The following is an 18,897-nucleotide window of genomic DNA, read 5'->3' as shown; positions in this document are numbered from 1 at the left end:
GCTAAATTATTTTCAAGAAAGAAGGCAATTAACACTCTACAAACAATACGTGAAAATGCCAGTCTCCTCATATGCACACCAACTGGACTCAGTAAATTTTTAATCTTTCAGTAGCATTTTGAACAGCCTATAGCAGTTGAATTTGGATCATTAGATAAAGCAAAACACCTGAGGACATTTCTGTATTTTTCTATAATGGCCTTAAACTATTTAGGGGAATTCTTTTTCTGCTCTCTCTCCCCTCCTTCCTTCTTTCCTTCCTGCCTGTTTGCCTGCCTTTCCTTTTGAATCATAGCTGCATTGACATATTTTTCATATTTTAATGGTCAAACAGCACTACGGAGAATAGAAGCCTGGTGCTATCTTAGAAAGTTAAACATTCACAAGTCTATGAACCAGGCATCCACGCTGGAAACACTTGCACAAGGGCATGAGAGTACCCAAAAGTGCACACAGCAGCCCTATCCGCCAACCTAAGGAACCGACCTCACTGTACATCTTCAGGAAAACGGATGAGTAAACAGTGCCATATTCCCACAGGGGACTGTCATGCGGCAGGGAAATGCAAGGGAAATGGTTGAACCACCACTAAATGCAACCATGTGGATGAATCTTGGAAACAACTTTGAATGAAAATAGCAAGTTGCAGAACATTAAGTCCAGTATGATACAATTTGTATAAAGCTCAAAAGCAAACAAACTTAAATTACATATTGCTTAGGGGGACATACATATGTGATAAAAGCATTTTTTCATCAGATAAATAAAAAACTAAAGAAAGGGTGCCTGGGTGGCTCAGTCGGTTAAGCATCTGCCTTCGGCTCAGGTCATGATCCCAGGGTCCTGGGATTCGAGCCCCGTCTCTCTGCTCTCTGCTCAGCGGGGAGCCTGCCTCTCCCTCTCCCTCTGCCTGCCACTCCACCTGCTTGTGCTCTCTCTGTCAAGTAAATAAATAAAATCTTAAAAAAAAAACAACAACAACTAAAGAAAACCCACTCATAAGTCTTAGCAGGGCTCAGACTAGAGGTGGAAGCTCACAATGAGGTTGGATCGTATTGGTGGGCAATACCTTGCTCTCTTGCCCCACAAGGAGCAGAGGTCCCCACTTGCTCACAGCAGTAACCTGGTGGACAACGTAAGCATTATTGGCCCCCTCCCCGTCACCTCCCCAAACCCAGCTGTGCATCGGTGTCCCATGTTAAGTGTATTTAAGAGCACCCGTGTTGGGGCGCCTGGGTGGCTCAGTTGGTTAAGCGACTGCCTTCGGCTCAGGTCATGATCCTGGAGTCCCGGGATCAAGTCCCACATCAGGCTCCCTGCTCAGCAGGGAGTCTGCTTCTCCCTCTGACCCTCCTCCCTCTCATGCTCTCTGTCTCTCATTCTCTCTCTCTCAAATAAATAAATAAAATCTTAAAAAAAAAAAAAAAAAAAGAGCACCCGTGTTTTGAACAGGTGCAGCAGGGACTCTGTAGGGGTGAGGGCGTTCGGGGTAAGAAATGAGCCAGGCTGGTCTATGATCTAACAGCAGTGAGTAGAGCTTCATGCCTTGCGCTCATGTTGAGCGGCATACCAGCTGCCTCAGCCGTGCTTTTACCCATGACCCTCACAATCACCCTGCAATGTAGAGCCAAGTCCCCCATTTCTAATGTCAGGACTGTGAGAGTCTCAGAGGTTGAGTACCTTGTCCAGGGTCAGGTGGTAGCAGAGCCAGGACTCAGTCCCCAGGAATCTCACCAGAGACCCCTGTTTATCCACCCTAGAATGCCTCTTCACACCCAGCGGAGCTGCTGGGTATAACACAGACACCAGTGGTAGGGACGCTAGAGAGGTCTCCTTGTAGCCAGATTTCTGTAATTCGCAGGCAAGAGAATGGAGTTTACATCTGTAGACCCTAAAAGACATGCCCATGTGGAATTCTACCACGTACTTTGCATATGTGCTATAGTAAGCTAATGACAGTGAGTTTTGACAAATTGCACAATCTATGCTACGATTGATTTGCATCTACCCACTGCCTGCTATATGTGTGTGCGCCTGCATCATTCAGTGTGATTCACATGTATTAACTCACTGAATCTTCACAGCAGTTCTATTCACTGGGTGCTGTGGTTATGCCCATTTTACAGAAGAGGAAAGTAAGTCCAGAGAGGTAAAGCAATTTGCCTTAGTTGTTGCAGAGGTAGAAAATGGTCCAGCTGGGATTTGAACCTGAAGGAGCAGTACCCTCTGGGGCCTGGAGGCGCTTTCCCCTAGTCAGGTGCATGCCAGACAAAGGTGCTTGCAGGAAGGGGTACACCTCTTCTAATAATCCATGTTAATGGTCCCACTAATCTGTAAAGAGGTTTGCATCAAAAATAATGGGTGATATGTATTCACTCCATTCAGCCATCTTCAGGCCTTGGAGAGCCTAGGAAAAAGACACGCTTAGCAGATTTTCCTGTTTAACCCTTCCCATTTTCCTGTTCAGCTGGCAGCTAGGTGAGGCTACTGGAAAGAGTCTGGAGGCCTGCTGAGAGCCTTGACATTCTTGTCTGAACGACATTGGCAATGGCAGCTGTCCAAACACTGTGGTTGACTTTCAAACCATTTAATTGAAACCATATTTAAACTTAAAAAAAAAAAAAAAGAGGAAGAGGAAGGAAGGGGTGGATGCCAGAATAGGAGAAAGATCTTGGCAAAAAAACCCTCATCTGCACTTTTTCCACCATCGGATTGACCAGACAGGGCCACAAAGCTGATACACAGGATTAGCAAAATTGCCTTGTTGGACATAGGCACAGCGTGACATGTGCTACAGCAAAGGCATTTGGCAGCATTAACCTGCCAAGGATAAAGATGTAGCAGACAAGGGGCTGAATTAATGGACTGGCATGACGGAAGCGGGGAAATCTATTTGCATGCAATATTAACTGTGCTAATAAACTCTGGGCTGCGCTCGGCGGGCCAGGCAGGCCTCGAACCAGGAGTTTTTATTTTGAAGCCCACCTGGAAGGCACTGGCCAAGATGGGCTAAAGAAAGCAGGATTCACAGCTTGTGTTTGGGTTTATTTTTGCCATCATCCTAGAGTAGGCATGTTGTCTTAAATGCCTGTAACAGTATTTGTGACTACTGACTGTGCAGGATGATCCTAATACCTCAGAGCTTGGGTGCCAAAGAGTCCTCCACTTAGAGGGTTATTGTCTATGAAAAAGCAATGAAGAAACGTAAGTACAACACACTATAGAAAATACCTACCTAGAGTGGGTTGTTTTGCCTGATTTGTGTATTCTGATTCCCTGAACATCAGGATGGGAACAAGGTGAGCAAATGAGACCGCCCAGGGTGCAAAATTTTAGGAGGTGCTCACAGTCAGCATCTGAGAGCAGGTGACTCACTCCCCTCACGCTGTCCCTGCCCTGCTGAAAGTGACCACGGGAACAACGTAAGATACACCTGTTCAAAACACGGGTGCTCTTAAATACACTTAACACGGGACACCGATGCACAGCTGGGTTTGGGGAGGTGACGGGGAGGGGGCTAATAATGCTTATGTTGTCCACCAGGTTACTGCTGTGAGCAAGTGGGGACCTCTGCTCCTTGTGGGGTAAGAGAGCAAGGTATTGCCCACCAACTCCATTGTGTCACTGGTGGGGGCTGCTTGAGGATGCCAGCTCCCTGACATCCAGCTGACATGCTCCTGCTCCTGATCCAAGGAAGCCCCCAGACCTACCACATCCTGGATATGGGAACAGTGGTGCTGGACACCAATAGCACCTGCCACGTGGGCAAGATTTAATTTGCCTCTGAAGATGCTGAAGCTGTATCAGATTCCCACTGCTCTGAGGCTCATTAGGAATGTCAGTTTTTAACAGAGCCCTAGATTTCAAGCAGTCATCCCCAAATCTGGTTTATGGGAGTCCCTGGGTTGGGGGATGGATACCTGAGCTTCACTCCCAAACCAGCTGAAACAGGATCTGGAGTGGGGGCGGGACCCCACCACACCAGCCAGACTGGGGCTGATGTCAAAGGCTGAATGGGTCTGTGGTGACCCTTGTTCAACCAGGGGAGGTGGTTGAAGAGGAACACCCTGCATTTCTGTTGCTGTCATCTTTTTCCAGAAGTAACAGGCAGAAAAGCGGTTCGTTGATTTGAGACCTCTGATGTTACAAAGCTTAGATAAATGCTATGTACTAGGGATTGCCAACGCAAGTGATCATTATGTGACTAAAAACAAAACAAAACAGAATTAGCTGGCTTGACCCTACCAAGTGTGTAGTGAAGGACTAACATCAGCAGGCCTGGATAGAAGATAATGAGATAAAAGGCTTTGGCTAAAATTGGTGCAGAATTTGGAACACCAGAAATCTTACATTCTCTTAGAATGCCCCTGGGGTCTCAGGAAGGCAGAAGCAGGTAAGAAGGCCCTGCGGTGGGAGAGGACCAGGTGTGCTACTCCACGTGTCTGAATGACACAAGAGCCCCCAGCCCTGGGGCAAGTGGGGATTGCGGTCAAGCCCAAGGCCACTCACCGGGTCACATGCCCTGTTAGAGGTCTGCGTCTGTCCAGGGAAAGGGGTACCTTCTCGAGCTCACAAAAGGCTCCCTCCACAGGAAAGGCTCAATTGTTTACATTTCAGAAGGCACCATATGGCCTAGCCTTGTGTTCCAAGGTCTGAAAGAAAGGGAGTGCAGCTAAGTCCACAGGGAGAGGAGGTGATGGTGGACAGTACAGGGGGCTGAGCCACCACGACCTGTGGGATTTCACAAGGAATTTGGATATTATTCTGGGTGTGATGGGAAGGGAAGAAAGGTTTGAAGTAGCAGAGTGACATGCTCTGATTCATGTTTTAAAAGGATCACTCAGGCTGCAGAGTGAAGAATGACTCAGAGGGACAAGTGCATGCATATGGTGCTGTCCTGGTGAGGGGGTGGGGGTCTGCTGGGGGTGCAGGGTGGCCATGGAGATGAAGAAATATAGTTCAATGGCAAAATATTGGGATTTCTGGACACTTGTGATTCATAGGGAACAGGAAGGACAAATCGTTACCCACTGGTGTCCACAGCTTCCCAGCTTTGGAGAACTTCCTCACTGAGTGAGAGTTCACTGAAGCTCAGAGCCCTTGTGTTCCAGGTGCTGTGTGGTACCCAGCTACCAGGTGACTCCACGATGGCCTCTGTCCTTGGGATTGCTGTCTCCTAAGACAGGACTGAAGCCCGGAGCAGTAATGGACACAAAAGGTACGAGAGTCATAGATGCCAGGCCAAGAGCTCAGGCTGAGCAAGGGGCCAGGAGGACCTTCTTGAGGGCTGACCCTGGAGCCCAACTACGGGAAGAGGAAGATGCTGGGTAGAAAGAGTCAGGGGCATTCAATCCACAGAAGCATGCCCATGTGGTATATTGTGGGCATTCCTGCTTCAGAAGAGGGGGTGGTGGGGCGGGGAGGGCGTGACAGGTAGGGCAGGCAGGGAAGAGAGGAGCCAGAGGACCTGAAATTATCCTGGGCACGAAATGGGCCTTGGAGAAGTTACACCAGATTAGACTGACCCTCGGGAAGAATCTCTCTGATTCCCTGTATATCAGTGTGTGGTCAGCCTAGAGGCAGGGAGCTGAGTTAGGAGATCAGCAGTCAGTCTCTAAATATAAAATTATTTATTACAAAATAGCACTGTGTATGCCCCTAAGATTCTTAGTGCCATTTCAGTTTATCTGAGGGATTCATCTAACTGCTTGGAAAAGAGTCATTGGACCACAAAAGTCTTAGTTTAAATCATACATTCACCCAACCAGTATTTATCAGGTATCCCTATGTGGCCAATGCTGGGGACCCAATGGCAAGCTTAGAACTGAGTGGAAGACACATCATGCATGCTGTCTAACAAGTGCCTTGAAGGAAGAGTACCAGAAGCCTGGGGAGCATGTCAAAGAGGAGTCCACTTTGGTCTGGGAGATGGGAGTCAGTCCAGGAAGTGACTTGGGAGTTGAAGTCTGAAGGAAGGGGTGGTATTAAACTATGCAAAATGGGGAGGGAGGATTCCAGGTGAAGGAAGAGGCTTGTGCAAAGGCCCTGTGATGGGAAAGAATATGGTGTATTTGAGAAGTCAGAAGAGCACAAAGAGGGAGGAAGAAGGCAGTGAAAGATAAGGGGAAAGGAAGAGGGCCAGGCTGCATGGTGCCAACTCCTTGCAAGCACTTGAAGTTACAATATGAAGGTCACTTGTGGCTTTTGAGACAATCGTTCCTTCATCTCTCTTTGACACCCTAAGCACTGGTGGGTTCTGGATAGAACCAAGAAGAGGTGGCTGTGGATAGCTGTGTTCATGGCCCCAGCTTCTTAATCCCAAGTCACCCTTTGCCCTTGGATGCAGCAATGGGATAGTGCCTCCCTATGTTCCTGGTGTTTTGACTTCATAGGAGTCTGTGCCGGTTTCAGTTGGCACCAATACAACCTTCCCACGGACACCGTCTTAGCCAAAAAAGCACATTAACTTTGCCAAAGGCTCTGGCCACTCAGCAATAGCAATTAATAGACCCCTGCTTTATTTTACAAGGAACTAATCTCACTTTCTAGAACTTGCTCATTCTCAGAGTAGGTGACTGTTAGTCCTCAGGACAATCTCCTGGACAGTCCAGCACCACTGGAAAGAAAAATTTTGAGATCTCTCTCTACCCAAAGTTCAGAAAGCCAGCCATGTAACTCAGCACCCATACTCATCGAATACACGTGTGATTCAAGCATTTCCTGTATGCAAGGTTTTCTAACCTTATTACACTGTTTTGCAGATATGAAAGCTGAGGCCCAGAAAGTTCTGCCACTGGCCCTAGGAACACAGGGAGGGACAGAGTCCGAATGCACACCCTGGGGCCTGGCACAGGCAACCCGCATGTGGTAGACACCTCAGCGTAACAGTGCTGTGGGCCCCACAGGCCCCTGTGTAGACATTATGGCCTAATGTCCCAGCAGGGATTCTTTGATTATAGACATAAGAATCCAGGTGTTTCTGAACTCCAAGGCCACAGTGATTTACATGGCTCAGCTATGGTTGATCAGTTACTCAAACTTTCTGCCTCCCCCAATTCTGGCAAGAACTTTGGTGGAACTTCTCTGCCACATCCAGTGCTAGCAACTTGCCAACTTTGTGTCCCTAAAATAAAGCAGTTTCCAAGATAGATGGCAGCAAGTGGAAAATATTTTTCTTGATTGGGGAGCTTAGAACTGGGCAGCAGGCAGGAGCCATTTTTGGCCAAAGAAGCTTTATTCATTTAAAAGTGTGTGTCGACACCTGGAAATAGGGATTCGACTTCAAATGCTGTTTTCATGTCAGTTTATGTTACAGAATTTCATAGTGGTGATAAAAGCCAGGCAAATACCAAAATGAGAGTTCCAAAGTCATTTTACTGCTAAAACACTCTGTGTCTGCCTGCTGAGCCTGCACAAGGAAGGGCCTGGAAGGTCACCTGCTGACAGAAAGGCAGAGCACAGTGATGGCCTGTGGTTTTCACATTGACCACCTGGTTGCTTTTCAGTCAGGCTCGGCTTTTGTTGGTTTGCACGACAGCTCCAGATCCTCAGCGGTCACCCTTATTTTGGGCTTGGAAGGTGTTTCCACCCTTTGGAGGATGAGTCAGGAAATACTCTCCATCCTTGGAGGATTCCATTCAGACTCTGGTTACCCTCAGTGGATGTGGGAGGTACTCCTTGCAGCCTCAGGGTGTGGGGACAGACAGATCCAAAGGGAGGATGTAGGGGGTCTTGGCAGAGTTACTACTCAAAACATGCAGTGAGAATGGTCTCTGGTTTCTGTGTCTGGCAACGCAGTAGCGGGATCCCTGCATCCCTGCCCTGGACATTTCAGGGGGGAAAACTCTTTACTCAAAACTTGACCTTAGAAATGTTTGGTCTCCATTCCACCTCCCAAGGCAGAGATATGTAAGCTGGGGGTGGGGGGGGGGCTGGGGGGGGGGGGTTCCCTTTGAGGATTTGAGAAAGGCAGTACAGCCCCTTCCCAGAAAGGCACCAGCGCACGGCTCCCTGGAGCCACTGATAGCGCCATGACTCTGGGGGACGGGGAGGCTGGCAGAGGACACGACAAACAAGGAAAGTCTATGGGAGGAGGACAGAGAGGGCGAGGACATGTTGACTCTGCTTGCATTCAGTTCTAACCCACGGCTGCCTCTGTCCCCTCTCCACACGCCAGCAGCAGCACCGAGGAGGTGACCGTACGCCCGCCAGCCCCCCAGAGACCTCCAGGCATGGTGTGGTGGGGCAGCTGGTGTTGTGAATCAGGCCGTTGCCAATCAGAGAACGGCTACTTCACAACACCAGGGTCACACCCCACCACGGGCACCAGCTGCCGTCCAGACTCCACAGCGGCTCGTCTCGGGGACACGGCCAAGCCCGCCCGGCGTGCAGTGTGGAGCCCACCGCGCAGGGGCCTGGGGTTCTGTGTCGCCCGGCACAGACAGCTCCACTCCGGGCAGCACTGGCCTCCGCAGAGGAAACGGTGCTGCGGGCTTCCCACCGAGGAATGGAGCTTTGGCCCCTCAGAAGGGTTAAGCGCCACCAAACTGAACACTTTCTCCTAGGTGCTGGGAGCACACGGGGTGAACTTGGGTCTGGGTTTGGAGATTTATGGTGGGAGCTTTGAACAGGGCAAGGTGCTGGGAAGGGCAGCCCTAGTCACGGATGGTGGCCTCAGGGGACACTGCTGGAAAGGCGAAAGCCTTCGGTAGCCACACAGATGGAGCACACATCTATTTCCTAGATGGTCCCAGGTTCCCTGGAGGCTAAATGCCTTTCCTTGAGTGTGAGAGGGCCACCCACGGCTCTCCATCCATCAAGTGTCCCCACCTCGGCTGGCTGAGAGCCAAGCACAGGAGGACCCTTCCTAGTCCGACACTCCCGTCCTGGTAAGGTGGCCTGTCACCTGTGCTGACAGGTGGGCTTTCTTTCCATGCACGGGGCCTCAGAGCCAGGGACCTGGCAGAGTTGGAAACGAACGGAGGTCTCCAGAGTTCATGTCTGTCATGCCTGACTTAAATTTTACACGTGACACCGTATTTCAGAGCCAAGCGGGAAATTTAGAGATGGAGTGTTGGCCAGCGTCCTTTCTGAAGCGCTGGGGAAAAGGAGCAGGTCTACCCCCGGCTGGCTGTCACCGCCAGAGGTAGACCGGAGCCCCTCCGGTTAACCCAGGCTCTATGTCACTGCAGTGCTGGGCCACCGTCCCATAGGAAGTAGAGGGACAGACAGAAAGAAGCCTGGTGGAAACACTGCACAGAACAAGGTTACCAGAGCCTGAGTTAAGCAGAACAGCCCTGAGTCTCTGTCCGCTTGGAGTTGCCGGAGGTGAGGTTACTGCTTCTGTGACGACTGCCCCGCACCCCATCCCCAAATCACTGTGGCATCTCTGAAATTTCTATTAGGTTATGCTTGGGACAAGTATCTTAGAGTTAAGAGTTCCAATTTTTCAGAAAGGTCTTCCTGCCTTCTCCTTAAAACAAACTGCATGTCTCTGAGAATCCATCCACTTACCAGCTCCCCTACCACCAAGAGAGTCCAAGCTGGGGCGCCTGGGGGGCTCAGTCGGTTAAGCGTCTGCCTTGGGCTCAGGTCATGATCCCAGGGTCCTGGGATCGAGTCCCATGTGGGGCTCCCTGCTCCACAGGGAGCCTGCTTCTCCCTCTGCCCCTCCCCCCATCTCTCTCTCTCTCTCTCAAATAAATAAAATCTTAAAAAAAAAAAAAAGTCAGTGACGCTTCCCGCATGGTCCTCAGTGGCAGCTTCAGCATGTCGCAATGGTGGAATCCTGGGCCCACTGCACACCCCATGGCATCACAGTCTTGGCGGGAGGCCAGGCAGGGCTCAGGGTCAGTGCATTAACAGGCCTTCCAGGGGATTCTTCAGAATCCCAACCACCCCCTTTGTCTCCCCAAATCCAGCCCCATCTCTTTTGCATGTCACAGCCAGAACGATCCCTTCAAGATGGATGGGAATCTCTCCACCCCTGCCTTAAAGCTCCTTAAAGAGTCGGCCTCACTGTAACTGTAGTTCGACCCCACCGGTAGCACACACTCTCCAGCCACCTCTCACCCCACCCCCTTCCTCTCTCTGCCACACCAAACACAAGACCCCTCCCTAGGTCCTCACACCCCAAGCACCCTCAGGCCCCAGGCCTTTGTGTGGCTCAGCTCTGTCTGGAATTCTCCCGCCCTCACCATCCTCCCCATGATTGATGTCTGTTGTCCTCCAGTTTCAGACAGAACCTGGCTTCCTGTGAGCCAGCTCCCCAGCCCGGGAGAACAGGTGAGGTAACTGAAGTTGGGTGCCCTCAGCAAGCTGAATGCTGCCTTTTCAGAACACTCCTTTCATTTGGTCATTATGCATCCATTTGTGGGTCTCTCCGCTGGGTGTGCATCTTCCCCTGGCCATGTGCTCCTTGAGGGCGGCCACATTCAGCTTCATTCACTGCCGCAGCTCCTGCCCAGCTCCATGCTCGGCATTGACTAGGAGCTCTATGTATCGTTCAATACACAGATGAGCATGGCCTGAGCTGTGAGAGCCCTTCCAGGTCATGCTCTAGCTCTCCTGCCCGTTGGAGCTCCGGGTCCTTTTACCTTGCAGTGACGTAATAATAGCAGCAGGCACTTACAGCATAGAGACAATAGGGCAGGCACTGCTCTGAGCATTTTGTGTCCATTTAGCCACTTACTCATTGCCTCTGTTTCCCCATAATGGGCAGGTCACATAACCATCCTATCAGCTAGGTCCGAGACCACACACCATCCATGCTGTTGGTAATGAGTAGCACTGCTATGCAAACCCAGGTGGTCTGGCCCCACAGTCCACACCCTGAGCCACGGCTTCAAGCTGCTGAGGAGCCAGAATGCAGGGGACAAAGCTGAACATGGGGGTCCCTAGGGCTTGCTCCCGGGACCCAGCAAAGCCTTCTCCATTCTCGGAGGCTTCCACTCTAGTTTTCTTAGCCAGATAGACCAGGCAGTATTCTCCCTGTTTGTGCCTTCTAAAAGGTTAAATTCTAACCTTGTTAAAAGCACTTCATAGTGGAACCTGATTAAAAACCTAATAAAATAAAAAACGGGGTCAAGTCCAGAGAGAGAGAACTGTTTAAGAAGCAGAGGAAGCTCTACTTAATTTTGTTGTTAAGCTGGTGAAGTCATGTGAGGTTTGCACAGTTACCTTCAGAGGTCGCAGGCTGCAGAGAGGCAAATGTGTGCACTCGGAGAACTGGGTGCTTCTGAGAGCCAGCCTAGGAGGTACAACCCTGGGCCCGGCTACCCAGTTCTTAGCTCCAGGCAATGCCCTAGGCCTGATCTACCCTCTTCTGCCCACAGTATTGCTGCTTTTCCGAAATGCATTCTGCCTTACTGAGAATGGCCTGCCCTCATTCGGAACCTCCCAGACTCTCCACTTAGGTAGACTTGATGCCACCAGAGCAGAAAGAAACTAGAGTGTCCATCCCCCTACCTGCTTCTGAAACCTTGGTTTAGCCATCTGTACCATCTAAAGCTGTACATTCAGAATCTTTGTAACTACCGTGGGGTCCTACATTCTCAGCTACCACATTCCCAAGTATGGGATTCTGTCAAGGGGCCCCACTGCAGACAGCCAAAAGCCTTGGTGCTGCAGGGAGCACGTCAGATACACACTTCTCCATCCACCACCTTGTCCTGTTAAGCTGGTCACCACCTGCTGACCCTGGTCAGTGCTCCTGGGGGAAGCTAGGTTTAGAAAAGACATTTTCTGCGTCAATACTTACTATTAAGAAGAGCAGTAGTTCTCAAAGTGTGAGCACCATCAGCTTCGCCTGGGAACTTGATGTGCAAGTCCATGTCACCCCCAGCCTTGCTGAATCAGAAACTCCGGGCTGAGGCCCAGCAATCTGTGTGTGAAGCAGCTCTCCAGGAGATTCTGAAGTGCCCATTTCGGTGCCAAATGATAAAAGGGCACATAATGGCGTGCCCATGCCTGCCATCTGCAGCGGTGTGAAAAATAGGGCATTTACTATATGTTGAATAATGTTTTTTAAACCCACTTTTCTGATTTTTATGTTTGTTTGTTTGTTTTAAGGTTTTGTCAGAGGGCACAATCAGGGGGAGTGGGAGAGGGAGAAGCAGGCTCCCCGCTGAGCAAGAAACTTGATGTGGGGCCCAATCCCAGGACCCCAGGATCATGACCTGAGCCGAAGGCAGACGCTTAACTGACTGAGCCACCCAGGCATCCCTACTTTTCTAATTTGAAAGTAAATCCTCAGGTGTTCCGGACGATGGGAACCTGACCCTTCCCTTCGTCACCTGAATAAACATGCTCAGAACATCCTTTTCTCTCTCACAGCAGGGACACTGGAAGGTGAGTTATTTTCCACCAATTTAAAGGCTTAAGGGTTTTTTTCCACAATTATTGAAAATGTATTGAATTCTTAACACAGTATATGGCATATTTTAAAGGCTTTACATCACTTTTATCTGTGCTCACAACCACCCCATTTGAAGAAGAGGAACTAAAGGCAAGAGAGGCTAAGCGACCTGTTCCCACCCCAGGAGAGAGGGTCGTATACATGCTAGAGCAGAGCCAAAGCAGAGATTGGAGCCCCATGGTGTCCCCAGACCCACACTCAGACATGCTTTTGATTTGATACTCCATAAGGAGCAGTTGGGGACCAGGAAAGTTAGCAGTGTCCCCTCAGAGCACCCTATGTCTGTCTGAGCAATGTAAAGCCATTTATGATTGGCAACTAACTTGGGGAAACCCTGACTCCAAAATGTAATGCCGTAAAGACAAAACACGCCAGGCAATCGATTCAAATAAATTTGTTACTCTTTTACCTTGAGGTGGGTTTTTTTTGGGGGGGGGGGTATTTTTGGTTTTTTGTTTGTTGGTTTTTTTTTTAATTATTTGAGAGAGAGAGCTCGCGCACGTGAGCACAAGCAGGGGGATTGGCAGAGGCAGAGGGAGAAGCAGGCTTCCCGCGGAGCAGGGAGCCCGATGCGGGGCTCAAGCCCAGGCTCCATCCCAGGACCCTGGGATCATGACCTGAGCCGAAGGCAGATGCTTAACTGACTGAGCCACCCAGGAGCCCCTGTTTGTTTTTTGATGAGTAGATTTTCTTGTTTTGTTTTGCTTGTAGTCATCACTAGATGTTTGCCTTAGGCCCCATGGATGGTCTTTTATGTACTCCTGTGCAAGCCACAGCCAAGGACACTTTCAGCTCCACGCATCTATCTCTTGGTAGGTGCTGGCCCCAGGGAAGTGGCTTAAAAAAAAAGATAGTAATTTGAGGGTTTCTGTTCCTTGTGTAACTGAAGTTCCCACGCACTGCAGTGAGACTGTCTGCAAGAAAGCTGTGCACACGCCCTTTGCTGGAATTTCCGGAAGAGTCCATAGACCACCCAGACAGAGTAGAAGTGGAAGGTTTTCACCATCATGGCTCCGTTTTTTATAGTTGGAAAAGTGGAGTTTCAGGAAGGTCAAGTAACCTGCATTAGGCCGCACAGCCTAGCCCTCCATTTCCGGAGCCCTAGAGCCTTCTGCTCCAGAACAGAGAGAGCGACTCAGCTCCCCTGCTGGGGTTGCAGGCCAGCAGGCCCTGGCTGTGTCATCTCACTGAGACGCCTGGAAGCTCTGGGAAGGGAAGCAGTGTCGTCATTCCTGTTTTTCAGTGAGGAACAGGCTCAGGAAGGTCAAGAAACTTGCTCAAGGTCTCCGAGCTGGTGAGTGGACTGTCAAGCTCCAAAGATATCTTCTTTTGACCTTGTTGATGGGCTTCATCCTCCTCCTCCTCCTCCCCGGGCAGCTCTCCCCCTCCCCCGCCAACAGGCCGCACCGTGGGACTGCCTGCCTTCAAAATGTTCCAGCTGTCTTCGGCTGGAAACACTGGAGCTCCAGGAGAGAAAGCACTGGAGGGGGGTTGGGGCGAGGGGGGCCCTGCTCTACTGTAGTGTGAACCTCTAAGCTTCTTCCCTCAAGCCTGACTCAAGTGGAAGAAGATGTGTTTGTGTGTAATTGACTTTTTGACTGTGAAACTCACTTAATTCTCTTCTGTCTTGGCCTGTATCATTTCTTCTTGCACATTGCCTGGAGGAATACCCTTCAGTGTTCAGAGGCACAAAACCAAGTAACAGAAAAAACAAAACACTGACCATCACCAAACCATTCAAAATCAAAAGTATTACGGATCGGTTAGAATGTGAAAGTCCCTTATAATCCTATCCCCAGAGATTACCACTTATTTTTTTTTTGATGACTTTTTTATGATTACAAAAGCCATACACATTGAACACTACATCAGAATGAATTAAAAGCAAATACATGCTTCATTGCACAGACATCCTTGGCAGACACAGGGTCTGAGACCACATCCATGCATACAGCTTGCCACATGGGTTACCAGCTCTCCCCACCATCGAGCCCCTTGATTTTTGACTCAGAGTACATACAATAGGCAAGTGCTGACCTGCAGTCCTTTTGAAACAAATCAGTCATGAGGCTCTGAACCTCACTGCCCAGGGCCACCTGGGATCTGCCTGCCCACCCTCCCCCCACCCCCACTCCACCTTCCGGCAGGTCCTCAGACTGCCTGCCCCTAAGGCCTTCCCTGCAGAGGCTTCTCTTCCCCCAGGTGTCAGCTTGACTCCCTCCCTCCCCTGAGAGCCACCCTGAACTTACCCACTGAATGTGTGCCAACAGCACACCCCTTCCCTCCCGGCTCCCTTCCTTGCTCAGCCTTGTCTCCAAGGCCTTAGCACCTTTAGACTCTGACATGATTGTCCTGTGATCTGGTCTCCTCTCACTAGACAGTAACCCCCTGAGGACAGGGATTATTGTCAGTCCCAGCACCGTGCATGGCGCACACTAGGTGTTCTATACACTTTTGTTAGGTGAGCAGAAGTGAGACCCATCTTTGCCAAGGCCGAGGAATAAACAGCCCTTCTCCTGCTGACCCCCAGCTTCTCCACCCCAGCCCCTCTGCACTCTCCCATAAGTGGCTTCCTCTCAGCTGCCTTCACATGGCATTTAAGCTCTGGGAAGCTCAAGGTTAATCAAGTCCACTGCCCTCATTTTATTGATAAGGACGATAAAGCTCACAGGCGAGCGCTCTTGGCAAAGGGAAGAATGACTTTCCATGGGGCACTGTGACCAGAGGCTGTCATAGACAAGCCCAGGAATTTTGGATTCATCTTGCCAACCTCAAGGACACACTAAATAGCTTCCAAGCTGCCTTCCCTGAGCTCCAGACCAGGTCAAGTTCCCCCATTACTCACATGGCACCCTGTACTTTAAAACCCTTTACACTCATAATTAAGGAAAGAATCAATGGTATTTTGCAATATCCTCTTTCTCCACCAAGCAGTAAGCTTCAGAAGCCCAGGGTCAGTGTCTATTTCACTCTTTGGCCTCCCTGGGACCTGGCACAATGCCCAGCATGTAGTAGGTGTTTTGAGGGACAGCTGACTCACCATCTGCTGTAGTGCCTTGCTCTGTTCTGGCACACAGGGATGCTTGATACTTTCCCCAGTCTGCAGAAGACATCCAGTGCCCCTCTCTTCCCAGAGCCATGAAACAAATTCAGAGACTACTGCCAAATGGATGGCACTACCAACTTGGGAAAAGAGTGACTCAGTGAAGATACCCCTATTTCTCTCCGTGGAGTGGTAGGAGTGACCTAGGAACTGGAGGGGAGACCTAAACTCTTACTTGCAGTCAAAATCATTCACAACTAGTCTAACCAGAACTGTTATATCAGAATTATCACCCATAACAAAAAACCTGGAGGTAGGGAGTCTAGGGTTGATGCAGTGACTCAAGGATGCCATCAAAAACCCAGGCTTTACCATTCTGTTCCACCACCTCATGGTCACAAGAGGGCTGCTACTGTTCAAGGCATCATGTCCACATTCCAGGAGGAAGAAAGAAGAGGCAGAAGGGCCAGAAATATTATCTCTCCATTCATCAGACACAAAGCTTTCCCAGAAACCTCCACACAGCCAACTTCCACCTACATCTCAGTGGCTAGAACTCCAACATGTGGCCACACAGAGTACCTAGAAAGGTGAGGATTCATCTGCTGAGAGTGGACAAGCTGAAGCAGTGAGGGAGGAGTGCATATAGTAGCTGTAGAATTAGCCAGCAGCTCTGACAAATCTAGGAAAGTTATTTTTTATAGAACTGTTTTTGTGGGCTTTCTTATTACAAAAGCAATGAGTATACATTGTTACTTTATTTTTTTTATTTTTAAAGATTTTATTTATTCATTTTTTGAGAGAGATACAGAGACAGAGACAGAGAGAGCACAGGCAGGGGGAGAGGCAGAGGGAGAGGGAGAAGCAGACTCCCCACTGAGCTGGGACCCTGACATGGGGCTCCATCCCAGGACCTGAGCCAAAGGCAGACACTCAACCATCTGAGCCACCCAGGCGCCCCCACACTGTTACTTTAGAAAATAAAGATTTAAAAATCTCTACAATCCCATCACACAGAAGTAACCACTGTTTATTCCTGGTTCATTATCCTTCCAGTGGGTTGTATTTTTTTTTTACATGGATAAAACCACACTATGGGGTGCTCTGTAATTAGCCTTTTCACTCAATATGGTAAAAAAATCTTTCCAAATCATTAAATATTCTTTATAGAATCACATTTTCTGTCTCTGTGTTCCACTGAATTAGGTACCATGATTTGCTTACTCGGCCCCTTCGTGTTGGGCCTTGTGAGGTTTATACAGGTACAGGGTGACCGACCGACCCTGGTGACTCTCCTCGGAGCTAACTCTTTGCTCAGCACTTCCCCTTCTCAGAAGTACCATAAGGGAATAATCTTGGACATGCACAGTCCTGAGAGCTTTGAGATACCCTACCAAATAGCCTTCCTGGGCAGACTGTTCCAATGTACCACCCTTCCAGCAGATACCAGTGCCCTTCTCTCCAATTTTTCACCAACACGGACAGGAAGATAGACTGGGGTAACAGGGACAGTGGCCTGACCCAGTCCCCTCTTTTCTCAGCTGATGGGACAGAGGAAGCACTTGCACTAGAGTCTCACAGCTCAGCCAGCCCTGGAACCCGGGCCTCGGCGCTGCATCGGGTCACCTCCTGGAGCACCCGTTGGGTAGAGAGAAGCACCGGGATACAGGAGAGTCTAGGGGCCTCGGGAGGCAGGAAGAGGGGCCAAGCATTCTCAAGAAAGGGCCAAGCCCAGGAGGCCTAGGGGGCACAATGCCCAGTAGGTCATCGGTATGGGCAGTTCTGGGTCAGGGAGTCACCCTGACAAGACAGATTTCCTTCTGACTCAGCACCCCAGTGCCACTCAAGCTGTGGGACCCTCTGCTGCTCACTTCCTTGTCTCTGGGGCCAGTAGAATGGGGAGATAGGGCTCAGATCCAGGTCCTCTTGCCAGCCATTCATGCCTGTTATGAACTGGATTGTCTCCCTTCAAGTCCGTATGTTGAAGCCCTAACCTCCAGTGCCTTAGAATGTGACTATATTTGGAGATAAGTCCTTCAAGGAGGTAATTGTAGTTAAATGAGGTCGTAAGGGTGGGGCCTTGATCTGATAGGACTGGTGTCCTTGTAAGAAGAGGAAGAGATACCAAATCTTTCTCCCTGAGTATGCAAAGGAGAAAGGTGATGTGAGGACACAGCAAGAAGTTGGCCATCTATAAGCCAAGTAAAAAGGCCCAAGAAGAAACCAAACCCACCATCCCCTTGATCTTGGCCTTCCAGGCTCCAAAACTGCAAGAAATAAAATTCTATGGTGTCAGGCACCCAGTGCATGGCACTTTGCTATGGTAGCCCCAGCTGACTACAATCTGATGCCCCCACAGGTGTGGAGATTGTTGCTGCTTCTCCGGCGTTCTGGGCCACAGGTATCAGATACCCAGAAATGGGAGGCAGATTCTTTCCAAGCCTTGAATACTTGATGTGGCAGATGGGGTGGACACCCACACACTATCCAGGTGGACTCTGGTTCCCCTGGCTGTAATGAGCAGTTCCCTGCATGCTGACTGCATCCCCCCTCCAGTTCTGTACCTGAGGCTCTTCCTGGTGCCCCTGGAGCCTGCTCAGCCCTGTAGGCTACATGGGCCAGAATGGGCAGTGAGCTGGCGCCCCTGGGGCTATCTTCCACCAATGAGGAAGAGAAGTCAAAATGGTCCCAACATTCTGCACAGTTCTTCAGACAATCCCCAGCAGGTTCGAGCACATGTTGACATGCTCACTGATGCCCCTTTATTGGCTCATACTCCTCCTCTCTGTAACTCCTCCTGTCAGTTCCTGCTTCCTGGGATTGCCTCTCAAATAAACCCCTTGTCTTAGCATCTGCTTTCGAGGGTCCTCAAACTAGGCACATAGGAGAGACAGCTGTGTTTTGAATCCAAGACAGACTTCAGTGCCTATACATACCACTACCCAGATAGAATGTATTCTTTGGGGACAATGAGCAGCCACAGAAGCTGCAGAGCCCAAGTCCTCACAGGGACGACAGCAACTGAAGCAATGACCACCCCCATAGAACATGGAACCAGGAATGTTCAAACCATGCAGACCTGGGTTCAAATCCCAGCTCTGACTGCCTCTCACGAGCAGGACCATCTCATGGTAAATAACTGGCTAGGTCTCCATGTCATCAACTGTGGGAGTGGAAATAACACCAACCTCACAGGATTGGTGAAAGGCCCGAGGAAGGTAACGTGGGAAAAGCGCCTGGCCCACGGTGTGCGCTCAGCAGAAGGCAGCCAGCTTTTCTTTCTGAGGCAGCTGTGGAGATGTACTGCTCAGCTCTGGCTTCCAGAAAGAACTTGCTGCTCTGTGGCAAGGAGTACAGGAGTACAGTGAGCTGATAGCCCCCGGCTGCAGCGCCTTCAGCTGTGCCTCAGTCTCTGAGCAGGCCTCTGCTCAGGCAGCCC

This window comes from Mirounga leonina, unplaced genomic scaffold (assembly GCF_011800145.1).
Source record: "Mirounga leonina isolate KUSES-001 unplaced genomic scaffold, KU_Mleo_1.0 Mir_115, whole genome shotgun sequence".
Classification (NCBI taxonomy): Eukaryota; Metazoa; Chordata; class Mammalia; order Carnivora; family Phocidae; genus Mirounga; species Mirounga leonina.
The sequence above is the reverse complement of the archived record's forward strand: the minus strand, read 5'-3'. Positions refer to the sequence as shown.